Consider the following 13,060-nt stretch of genomic DNA (forward strand, 5'->3'; position numbering starts at 1 on the left):
TTTCTAGGTTTGAATGTGACTACACGAGGCAATGTTTTGAAATTTATATGAGACCTAAGCTCTGATAAATATGTGAAATAAAGTTAGTTTTTTGGGTTAACTTAAATCATACGATGTTCTATGTCAATTTAGATCGTTATTGTAAAACATGCTAATATACGAGGAGTTGAACACCAACAACTGCACCACCTTAGTGGTGTCAATTGTGTCTGGTTGATGAGTTACGAGTTGACGTATTGAGATTCTTCAACTCTAACCCAACCCATATTTTTAGTTGTTTCATGTCGACACATTTAAATTTGTGTCGTGTTCGGGTTGTGTTTCGGGTCAACCCATTTTAATATCTATTGACTTGGTAACAAATTATAAATTATATAATTAATTACTATTATTCATATAAACTTGTTAATAACTTTTGATAAATCTAATTGTTATTTATGTATTTATCTCTTAATTCCAATTAACAAACTTAGACACACATATTTAGCTCAAGAGAACAAACGTATGAACTAACCAAAGAATATACCGTTAGAAATAATAAAATGAAAATGTTGGAGATAAAAAGTAGATTAATGTAGTGTAAAAAAATGAGTTTTACTTTTAAAAGTTAATTGATATATGAAATATTAAAAATTTAAGTATATAAAATAAATTTAAAACTTCTTAACTTTAAAATCAAAATATTAATTTTTTAAAAATTGTAAACGGGGTTAATAGGTTAACCCACTTTATAACGAGTCGGTTTCGGATTGACTTGTTTTTTAAACTTATTGGGTTCGGGTTGACCTATTTAAGAAACCATGTCGTGTCAGCCAACCTAAAATCTATATTTTCGTGTCGGGTTCGTGTTGAGTTTCAGGTCAAGTCAGAAATTGACAGCTCATGACCACCTACGTCATCCATCACCACTAGCCGTTACAAATATAGTGGACGAACCCACTATGATAAGGCAGGAGTCCTCCCACACCACCCATGATCTTCACACGTCACTTTTTTCCCTATACGGCTCGTATAGCATCTGAATCATGTCAGTTTGTGTCTGATGTTGTCGGCCATCGTTTATAGTGCCTCGCTATACGGTCGTATAGGCCTATACGGCCGTATAGAAATTTTTTTTTTAAAAAAAATGATGACCGTATATCTAAAATATGTGATTTATATGGGTCGTATCTGGCTCGTTTATCTTAACGGGCTTAAACGTTGAGCTCGAGCTTAGTTCGTCAAAAGCTCAATAATGTTTGTGGCTGGTTGACCCAGCTTGTTTATTATTAAATTTTCTAAAAAAATGTGAGGTTTTTTAATAGGATTATTGGATTTAAATAATCTCACCTTTAATGGGTTGGCCAATAATAATCTCACCTCCGGTATTTCCCGCTGGTAATCCCACCTTTTCAAGGTTTTTTGTTTTATGATCCCCCGTTAAAAATAATTAACGGGGTTAAGTTTTTGCTGATGTGGCTAGTGACTTGGCTTTTTCATTATCCTACATGGCTTTTACCTTTTTTTCCCTCTTTGATTACTTAAGTGTAATATCGATTGAATCCTCACCCATTACTAATCACTCCACACCATCCCACTCATTCCTTCACCGTCACCACTAACATGACTCATCACCATCACCACCAACCACCACCTCGGACAATCACCACCGTAACTACCACTACAATCCACACTCCTCCGGCGGTGTCGCGTCAATCAGAGGGTACTGTGCTTTTAACGGTGAGCTCAACTGAACCGATGAGTAAGCTGGAGTTGGAATAGGAATAGGAATAGAAATCGGAGCCGGAGTAGCGTCCGAAGCCCTAACCGAAGATGCATCATCTGCAGTGTCAATTCCGGTGTAATAATAATAATACTCTTCACTGGCCTCAAACTCAACCCTAGCTGACTCCTCCGCAACCGAAACCAAAAGCCTCTTAACCTCCTCACTCCTCGCCACCGACTACTGCCATTTTCGCCGGATAAAAACAAGCCCGATCACCACCACTACCAGCAACACCACAGAGGTAAACCCTAGACCACTTATAATAAGCATTTACACAATAAATCCCCAAAATTGATGCAATTGAGCCTACATGAAGACTGAATGCACACCAAACTAATGAGTTGCTAGTGAATTTATACAGATCGAGAATGAATTTAGGGCTTGAGAATATTAATATTATTATTATTAATATTAAAACAAAGGTAAAAGTCATATAGGATAATGAAAAAGCCAAGTCACTAGCCACATCAGCTAAAACTTAACCCCGTTAATTAATTTTAACGGGGATCATAAAACAAAAAACCTTGAAAAGGTGGGACTGTCGGCGGGAAATACCGGAGGTGGGATTATTATTGGCCAACCCATTAAAGGTGAGATTATTTAAATCCAATAATCCTTTTTAATATTCTAGACATATTTGTAGCTTACATATAATAAAAATTTGAGGGTTTTTTAACATCTGGTTCACATACATTAAAATAAAAGTGCACCCTAAAATACATCATGTTCCAAACACATGGTCCACATACATAAAAGTAACCAGCTCACCCTAAAATACATCTAGTTTTAAACGTGGTCCATATACATAAACTTCAAAATAGTGCACATCAACACATAATGAAAATAAATAAGAACTACTGTGGTGGTGGCCCTTGTGCCTGTGGCTCCGATGCCGGTGGTGAACCAGGTATATCCGGCACATTGGGAACTGGAATGCATTCCTCTGTCGCCTTGCGAATCATCCACGTGACCCTAGCCTCTGTACGCCGAGTCCTAGCCTCTGTCCGGCGACTGGTATCAACAACCTCACGTAACATGTCGTCCACATGTACCGGAACTGGGCCTCGTCTAATGACATGCCGGTGCGCTACTGGGTGATCTTTATGTGGCTCTGGCTCCTGTTGTGACTCTGGCTCGAAATGTCATTGCTTCCCAACCTTCTTAACAATCTTCATGAGCAAACATGTCTCTTGGCCTATTAGATTATATTATTTTTGTTAGATTCATAAATCCTAATAATACATGAAGTTAAACAACTTTTGGTAGAATCTTATAAAACATCAAAAAAATCTTTCACGTTTTAAGCTTTAATCCTAATATTACATTTAGTCAAATTACTTTCAGCCTAATCTTATCAACCATCATAAAATCTTTCATATTTTAAGCTTAGAGAACTGAAAATCTGTTTATGCGGGTCGTATAGCACTATACGGCTCGTATAGGCCCGTATAGTCATTTTTCGGCAGCGATTAAGGCAGTCTGAATGTTTATGCAAATGGTTTCTATACGGTCGTATAGCCCTATACGACCGTATAGGTTTTTATAGCTTGTCAGAGAGTAATACGAGACATTTAATGCCTATACGACTCGTATAGGTTGCAAAAAGCTGTTTTTTTGTCCCCTTGTCAGTCATTCGTACCCTATACTGCCGTATATGCTATACGAGCCGTATAGACATGTGGGGGTGGTGTATGAGGATCACCTCCCCTATGATAATTATTCGTTTTTCTAAAACAACGTATCCAGTTCAAGGTGAACCCATAACTGGATTTGAACTAAATCAAATTGATACATTTCTAGAACGATCCATTCTAATACGAATGAGTTTTGGCTCGATGCATCAAAACAACACAAAACAAGCTTCACGGAAGAGCTCAAAGTTTCATATAAACTCATAAATAATTTTATACTTTGAGCAAATTTTAATTTGTTTTCGTGTTCACATTAAACCTTTCTAATTTGGATAGAAAATGTTCATCTAAGAAGGAGATTTAAGCTTCCATTTATCAACTTGGAGGAAGTTCTTAACAGAATACACATTAACATGATCAGGCGGAATCCGGTTGCTCCAGTTCACCCTTCCCCCCAAATCCGACCCCTTACCGCTATTATTAAATTCCCCATAATAAAGCGTCTTCAAAGCGAAATCACCCATCCATCCCATCCACCCCTGCGGTGCGATTAACGCCTCCAAATTGCAACCAATGAACACAGTCCTTGAGAACTCCTTCTATGGTCTTCCAAGAAAGTTTTTGTGGACATTGGGTTTACTTTTGTACAACTTCATGTACTCTTTGGTTCTGTCGAAGCACGAAATGAATCTTACCTGATCCAATACGATGTTTCCACGGATTTTCGAGATGAACGAACCACGTCTTGATCTTCTTCTTCTTCTGCGGCTGCGCCGGCGACCTGCACTGTCGAGACCTGCAATGGTTTTGGGGGTGTGGAGGCGACTGCTAAGATATCCTGAGGATTTCTTGTTCACAGACACAAAAAGTGGTGGTGGCTCTTACTGAGCATGACCCTTGATAAGGAGGTGGAGACCTCCTTATATAGAGTCTCATGGCCACCATCATGGTACCCTAATGGGCCTAGCCCAGTTAGGGTTACCTCCACAAAACCCCCTCGGCCCAATAACATCGTATTAGTCCATGTAATGAAATAAGCCAAACATAATAGATTTAGGGTCGTAGAACCGGGTTTTAGTACCATACCCCAGCATGAAATGAATCTTACCTGATCCAATACGATGTTTCCACGGATTTTCGAGATGAACGAACCACGTCTTGATCTTCTTCTTCTTCTGCGGCTGCGCCGGCGACCTGCACTGTCGAGACCTGTAATGGTTTTGGGGGTGTGGAGGCGACTGCTAAGATATCCTGAGTATTTCTTGTTCACAGACACAAAAAGTGGTGGTGGCTCTTACTGAGCATGACCCTTGATAAGGAGGTGGAGACCTCCTTATATAGAGTCTCATGGCCACCATCATGGTACTCTAATGGGCCTAGCCCAGTTAGGGTTACCTCCACAAAACCCCCTCGGCCCAATAACATCGTATTAGTCCATGTAATGAAATAAGCCAAACATAATAGATTTAGGGTCGTAGAACCGGGTTTTAGTACCATACCCCTACAAGCCCCCCCAAGTCCAGTGTTGCTCCTGGGCGCGCAAGCGTCTAGGTGGAGCGCTGGACTTTATAAGGTGTGAGGCGGTTTTTTCCCTTTTCTTTGGCCTTGTCTTTATTGTCTGAGTTTTGAGAGGCCTTCTTCATGATGGTGACATGTTGTAATCAAAGCCTGCGTGCGAGGCGACTTACAAGCTATAATAATAATGAAGCTCGCGCGTGAGGCGACTTACAAGTTATAATAATAATGAAGCTCGCGCGTGAGGCGACTTTCGAGCTATAATAATAATGGAGCTGGCGCGAGAAGCGACTTACGAGCTAAAATAATAATAATGCCTGCGCGCGAGAGGCGTCTTGCGAGCTTAGAATAATAAAAGCCTGCGCGCGAGAGGCGTCTTATGAGCTTTGAGAATAATAATTGAGCTGGCGCGTGAGGCGACTTACGAGCTGTGAAAGTAATAAAGCTTGCGCGCGAGAGGCGTCTTATGAGCTTTGAAAATAATAATTGAGCTGGCGCGTGAGGCGACTTACGAGCTGTGAAAGTAATAAAGCTTGGGCGCGAGAGGCGTCTTATGAGCTATAAGAATAATAATTGAGCTGGCGCGTGAGGCGACTTACGAGCTGTGTGTGACATCTGCCCGATCCGACCCGACCCAGGTACCCGTTTCCCTTATCCGATCTCTTTCTTTTATGATTTAATATTTATTTATACTTATATTTTACTTTTAATAATAATAATATATTTTCCTTCCCGCCTCTTTCTCTCTCTTTCTTTCCGCCTTCCTCTTCTCTTGTCGCCGTCCCGCCCTCCTGTTTAACCCCTCTGCCTTGTTTCCCTCTTTTTCTCCTAACTCTCCTTGTCCTTTGTTTCTTCCCGCCTAAGGTTGTCTGCGCAGCTCCACGCGCCAGACCCCTTACAAGGAAGCCTGCGTGAAGACCATCTGTTCCAGCGATACGCGAGACGAACTCTTCTCGCAGCGCGCTAAGAATTATAATTCTTCTCGCAGCGCGCGAAGAACGGTAGTTCTTCCCGCGACGCGCTAAGGATTTGTAGTTCTTCTCGCAGCGCGCTAAGGATCGTAGTTCATCCCTCGACGCGCGAAGAATTATAGTTCTTCCCGCGGCGCGCTAGGAATTTTAGTTCCTCCCGCGGCGCGCTAAGAAATGTGATTCTTCCCGCGGCGCGCTTAGAAATGTAGTTCTTTCCGCGACGCGTTAAGGTTGGTTCTGTCTGCCTTCGCGCTCGCGCTCTCTTGACCTTCTGTGTCTGCCTTCGCGCTCGAGCTTTCTCGCGCTAAACCCTTTGAGTTTTCTTCTGTTTAATCTAGCCGTTTGCTTTTGTGTTGTCTTATCTTTTGAGCTGTTGACCTAATCTGCTTTATGTCTGAAAAGTTACTTTCGGCGCAGCATGCGCACCAACCCCATTGGTTGGCAGAAAAAGTGACTGACATTATCTTTTGAGATCTGCTTTTTCCATGCCTGACATGTACCTTTATCTGAACCGCCCATGCCTTTTTACTGTTCCCTGTCAGCCTTTTTCTCTTTTTCCCTGCTGCCATATCTTTTGATATCTTTTACTTGCTTTTGATATCTTTTGTTATCTTTTGTTTTGTCTTGTTCTGTTTGTCTTGGAATCTTTTCCCCTTTTTCTGGATTCATGTCTCCTAGGGTTTCCCTATAAATAATAATCTTATTTTTCTTAACACTACACACACAAACACTTATTATCTCTCTTCCTTTGCTCTCTGCCGATTGTCCTTCTGCCGCCTCCTCTCTTGCCTCCGTTTTCTCCTCTCCTCTGCCCTGATTTTCGGTAATATATATATTATATATAATAGTTTACTTATGCAAACTTATAATCAAGACTTAAAACAGATCATTAAAACAATAATCTTATTTATAGGTTAACTTGTGCTTGTTTAAAGTTGGTTCTTGCTTTATCTTACACCGCATCGTTTATCAGGTGAGTAATCTCGTACCTAATCCCTTTTTGCTTTTAATGTTTTGGGATGTTCATGTGTTCATACAAACTTAGAGTCTTAAACTTGTTTATGAACTTTAGTCGCGCAGTATCCCATGTGTTGAGGACGTAGACTTGGCTGTTTATTTGTATGTGTGGATCATTAACCGTCTTGTCGGTCTATTCCGCAGTTCTCATGGTACCATTAGATGAACACGGGAGAACTATCGTTTATGATTTTCTCTTTTGTTTGCACATGCACAGTTTGTCTTGTTTGTGAGCTCAATTGTGAGCACTGGCAGTCTATGAATCTTAGAGTTGGTCCCGATCAGATTACACCCTTGTTGAAAACCAGACATACACATGTTGCGCGCAGATTTATTGTTATCTATGTATTGTATTAAACTTGATTTCTCACCAACACGCAAGTGTTTGACGTTTATTTTAACACATGTTCAGGTTTGCTGTAGCTACATTTGGAGCTTGTGGACACGTAGGACGTTTTTACTTTTGGACCTAGATTAAAATGTATCAAGACAAGTTATTGTTGTTCGAATATTTTGCCTTATAATATATTGAATTATGTTGCTTTATGTTATCTTGTGTTTACTTTGCGCGTGCGCGAATGAATATATTTATTAAATATTGACACCCAAATAGTGTCACGAGTAATGAAACAATATGTGGCGCCCCGATGTATAATCCGCCTTTGGTCGGGGTGTTACAGATTGGTATCAGAGCTCGTTGACTTTAGGATAGGTGGTTAGACGTAACGGCCTAGAATACCTAAGAGTCCCTTCTCGCGCATGAGAGAAATCTCATGTTTACGCGCTTATTGTTAATTACTCGTTATTTATGAATATGCTCGCGCTTGCGCAGTGTATGATTTTATGTTTTATTTCGCGATATTTCGATTTTTGTTGAATTTCGATTTTTATTGATTTTACTCGTTTGTTGGATTTGAAAATCCGAAAAGTCATGGTGATACATGAATAGTTGATTTTCAATTTCCATTTACGATTATGTTCTGAGGTTGGAGACTTGAAAAGTCATGGTGATACATGAATTGTCAACCTCCAATACTCATTTTCTTGTATGTTTTATATTGAAGATTGAAAAGTCATGGTGATACATGAATCGTCAATCTCCAATACTCGTTTACTCGTATATTTTAAATTGGGAATTCGGAAAGTCATGGTGATACATGAATTGTCGATTCTTGATTCGAATTTGTTACCTTTATTAAGTCTGCATTTAGGATCATTTATTTTACTTTAACTTTTGATAGTATCTAACTCCGCGAAACCAAGCTTTATAAGGTTATACTTTGCGCTAAAACCAAGATATTAACTAAAATTAAGACTTTTATAGAATGCCTCCACTATCAGCTCGCCATCTCAAGAAGAAAGAAGCCGCGCGCAGACGTTCTCAGCAACGTTCCCAGGAAATGGCCGCCGCAATAGCCCAAGCTTTGAGCCAAAACAATACCAACACCTCTGGTTACAACATTAAGTCCTTTAACGCGGGTAACCCTCCAAAGTTCACAGGTCTTGAAGGAGCCACCGTGATGCTCCAGTGGCTTGAGAAAATAGAAAACACTTTCCTCCACACCCAATGCCCCTCAGACAGACGAACCCTGTATGCTTCCAGTGTCCTGGAATCTAGAGCGCTTACATGGTGGAATGGAGTAGCTCATGCGCGTGGCGCAGAAGCTGCTTCTAGCATGCTCTGGGAGGAATTTAAGGAAATTCTGACGCGAGAATTCTGCCCTCCCAACGAAGTTAAGCGCCTGGAGGAAGAATTTTGGAATCTTAAGCAGTACAGTGGCGAAGCGCGCGAGTACGCGACGCGCTTCCATGAACTAAGCCTGCTTGTCCCTCACTTTGTTACCCCTTCCCGCCGAGCCATCGAGAAATTCCTTGGGGGTCTCCCCATGGAAATTCAAGATTCTGTATGGGCCAGAAACCCAGTAACCCTCTCTGACGCCATCGAGTTGGCCGCTGTGCTCAGCGACAACCATGTCAGAGCAGGAACCCTGTTCCTGCGGGGAACTGAGAAGACCAAACTCACCAAGACTGTTCCTGAACCAACAGAAACCAAATCAGAACCCTCAAACCGTAACAACCTCAAGCGCAGGCGCAAGGCCTATGCGCTTACCAACCCGCCCATAGTCCAGCAACCCGCCTACCAACCTCCAGTATACGCGCCTAACCCTCTGTCAGCCTACCCAACACCTCCTGTAGCCCACAACTATGCCTTAACCAATCCCGCACTCCCTGCCCCGCCAACTAAGAAACCTTACACAGGAAACCACCCCTTTTGCCCAACCTGTAGACTCCACCACCCACCTCAAGTCCCATGTCGACTTTGTAACCGATGTGGCCGCGCTGGTCACCTTGCAGAAAACTGTAGAGTCCTTCCCGCCAATCCAATTGTGCCAGCACCACCAGTCTACCCGCAGAATCCACAACCAACCTACCAAAACCCACGACCCAGATCGTGCTTTAACTGCGGTGATCCCAGTCATTTCCGGAACGCGTGCCCAAGACTACAAGTTCAGATTACGCAAGCGAATCGGTGAACCAGATTTCGAACCAAGTGACACGCGGACGAGCTTTTAACATAACCGCGCACCAAGCGCAAGCGAATAATGACGTGGTTAATGGTACATTTTTGCTTAACGGATTTTATGCTTCTGTACTTTTTGATACTGGCGCCGATCGAAGTTTTATCTCTCGCGCCTTTGAGCAGAAGCTTGCACGACCGCGCAACGATTTAAAAGAAAATTTTTCAGTTGAATTGGCTAATGGCGAAACTGTTTTAATTAACTCTGTGATTAAAGATTGCACGCTTAACCTTAACGAAAACGATTTTCTGATCGACCTCATCCCCATGCCTCTTGGAAGCTTTGATGTTATCATTGGTATGGACTGGCTTACGCATAATCGCGCCGAAGTTATTTGCGCCAAGAAGATGATTCGCATACCTCGAGAAAATGGTGATCTTCACATCTACGGCGAGAAACCCTCCCGCGGTCTTAAGCTTATGTCTTGCGCCGAAGCCCAAAGACTCATGCGGAAAAGGTGTATTGCATTTTTAGCCCATGTGGTTAAACCTGATGAAGGAAAGAAGAAGCTTCGCGATATCCCTGTTGTGCGTGATTTCCCTGAAGTTTTTCCTGATGATCTTCCTGGTATCCCTCCCGCTCGTGAAGTCGAGTTTCGTATTGATCTTGTCCCTGGTGCTTCCCCCGTAGCCAAATCTCCTTACCGTCTTGCGCCCGCTGAGATGCAAGAATTGGCAAGCCAACTTCAAGAGTTGACTGCTAAAGGATTCATTCGCCCTAGCTCTTCGCCCTGGGGTGCTCCGGTGTTGTTCGTTAAAAAGAAAGATGGATCGTTTCGCATGTGTATTGATTACCGCGAGTTGAACAAACTCACCATTAAGAACCGGTATCCCTTACCGCGTATTGACGACCTCTTCGATCAACTCCAAGGTGCCTCTTGTTTCTCCAAGATTGATCTCCGCTCTGGCTATCACCAGTTGCGCATCCGCGATGAAGATGTTCCGAAGACTGTTTTTCGTACTCGCTATGGCCATTTTGAATTCTTGGTCATGTCCTTCGGTTTAACCAACGCACCCGCCGTTTTCATGGATCTAATGAATCGGGTGTGTAGGCCTTTCTTGGATAAATTCGTGATTGTGTTTATCGATGACGTCCTGGTGTATTCTAAGACCAAGGCCGAGCATGAGCAACATCTTCGGTTGGTGTTGCAGAAGCTTAGAGCTGAGCAACTCTATGCTAAGCTTTCCAAGTGTGAATTCTGGTCTGATGAAGTACAGTTTCTTGGCCATGTTGTAAACAAGATGGGTATTCATGTCGACCCATCCAAGATTGAAGCAATCAAGAACTGGATTACGCCATCTACTCCTACCGAGATCTGTTCCTTTCTGGGCTTAGCTGGTTATTACCGGCGCTTCATTTCGAACTTCTCGAAGATCGCTTTGCCTTTAACAGCTCTAACGCACAAAGGTAAACCGTATATCTGGGGCTCGAAGCAAGAAGAAGCCTTTCTAACGCTCAAGCGTTTGTTGTGTGAAGCTCCTGTCCTTGCGTTACCTGAGGGTAATGAAGATTTTGTCGTGTATTGCGATGCATCCAACCAAGGTCTCGGTTGTGTTCTTATGCAACGAGGCAAGGTTATCGCTTACGCATCAAGGCAACTTAAGGTTCATGAAAAGAATTATACGACTCACGATCTCGAACTTGGTGCAGTCGTATTTGCCTTGAAGATCTGGAGACACTACCTTTATGGTACTAAGTGTATCCTTTACACTGACCATAAAAGCCTTCAGCATATCTTTGATCAGAAGGAACTTAACATGAGGCAACGCCGATGGAACGAACTCATCAGTGATTACGATTGTGAGATCCGGTATCATCCTGGTAAGGCTAATGTGGTAGCCGATGCGCTCAGCCGAAAACCCTGCCAGCTTAACTGTATCTTGCCGCGCACCCAGCTTCACTTCGCGCCGATCCAAAGCAACTTTGAATCGCGTATTCGTGACGCGCAGCGCGCATCCATCAGTAATGGTAACCTTCGCGCCGAGTTAGCGTGTGGCGCGGAAGCGCATTTTGTCCCTAATCTGAGTGGAATTCTCTGCTATCTTAATCGCATCTGGATTCCCTTTGATGAGAATCTTCGCGCTGATATCCTGAGTGAAGCGCAGAAATCTCGATATTCCATTCATCCCGGCGCTGATAAGATGTACAAGGATTTGCGCATTACTTATTGGTGGCCCGGTATGAAGAAGGATATTGCTGTGTTCGTAGCTAAATGCCTGACTTGTTCTAAAGTAAAAGCTGAACACCAACGCCCATCTGGTTTGCTCGAACAACCAGAAATTCCTACGTGGAAATGGGAAGGTATAGCGATCGACTTCATTACCAAGTTACCTTTGACAGCAAGCAAACATGATAGCATTTGGGTAATAGTGGATCGTTTGACTAAGTCTGCTCACTTTCTGCCCATTCGTGAAAACTACCGTGTTGAGCATCTCGCGCAGCTTTATGTCAAGGAAATTGTCTGCCGCCATGGTACTCCTTTGAGCATCATATCCGATCGCGATGGCCGTTTTATATCCCGCTTTTGGAAATCTCTCCAATCTGCGTTAGGAACTCGCTTGGACATAAGTACGGCATATCATCCTCAGACTGACGGTCAGTCTGAGCGAACTATTCAAACTCTTGAAGATATGCTCCGATCTTGTGTTCTTGATTTTGGAGGTAATTGGGATTCACACCTGCCTTTGATTGAGTTTTCTTATAATAACAGCTATCATTCCAGTATTGGTATGGCCCCATTTGAAGCACTTTACGGTCGTAAGTGCCGCTCCCCGATTTGTTGGAGCGAAGTGGGAGAAGCTCAAATCACAGGACCCGAACTTGTTCAAGAGACAACCGATAAAATCGCCAAGATCCGTGATCATCTGCTGACTGCCAGAAGCCGACAGAAGAGTTACGCAGATCGTAGGCGGAAGCCTCTCGAATTTCAAGTTGGTGATCTTGTTCTCCTCAAAGTGTCGCCCTGGAAGGGTGTTGTCCGCTTTGGGAAGAAAGGTAAGCTTGCTCCTCGATATGTTGGACCATTTAAGATTCTCGCGCGTGTAGGAAAAGTTGCCTACAGACTAGACCTGCCGCCCGCGCTCAGTAATGTGCATCCAACGTTCCATGTATCCAATCTCAAGAAGTGTTTAGCTGACGAGAACCTTCACATTCCACTTGATGAAGTTCAAGTTGATGAATCTATGCATTTCGTTGAGAAGCCTGTTGAGATTATGGATCGCGAGGTTAAGCAAACCAAGCGCAGTCGTATCCCTATTGTTAAAGTTCGCTGGGAGTCCAAGCGCGGAGCCGAGTTTACATGGGAAAGGGAAGATCAAATGAAGATCAAGTACCCGCACCTGTTCTCTGCGCAACCTACTTCAAGATAAATTTCGGGACGAAATTTCTTAAAGTAGGGGAGACTGTGACATCTGCCCGATCCGACCCGACCCAGGTACCCGTTTCCCTTATCCGATCTCTTTCTTTTATGATTTAATATTTATTTATACTTATATTTTACTTTTAATAATAATAATATATTTTCCTTCCCGCCTCTTTCTCTCTCTTTCTTTCCGCCTTCCTCTTCTCTTGTCGCCGTCCCGC

Source organism: Bidens hawaiensis, unplaced genomic scaffold (assembly GCF_021521415.1).
Source record: "Bidens hawaiensis isolate Kalapana, Puna unplaced genomic scaffold, B.hawaiensis_p1.1 tig00044331_1, whole genome shotgun sequence".
NCBI lineage: Eukaryota > Viridiplantae > Streptophyta > Magnoliopsida > Asterales > Asteraceae > Bidens > Bidens hawaiensis.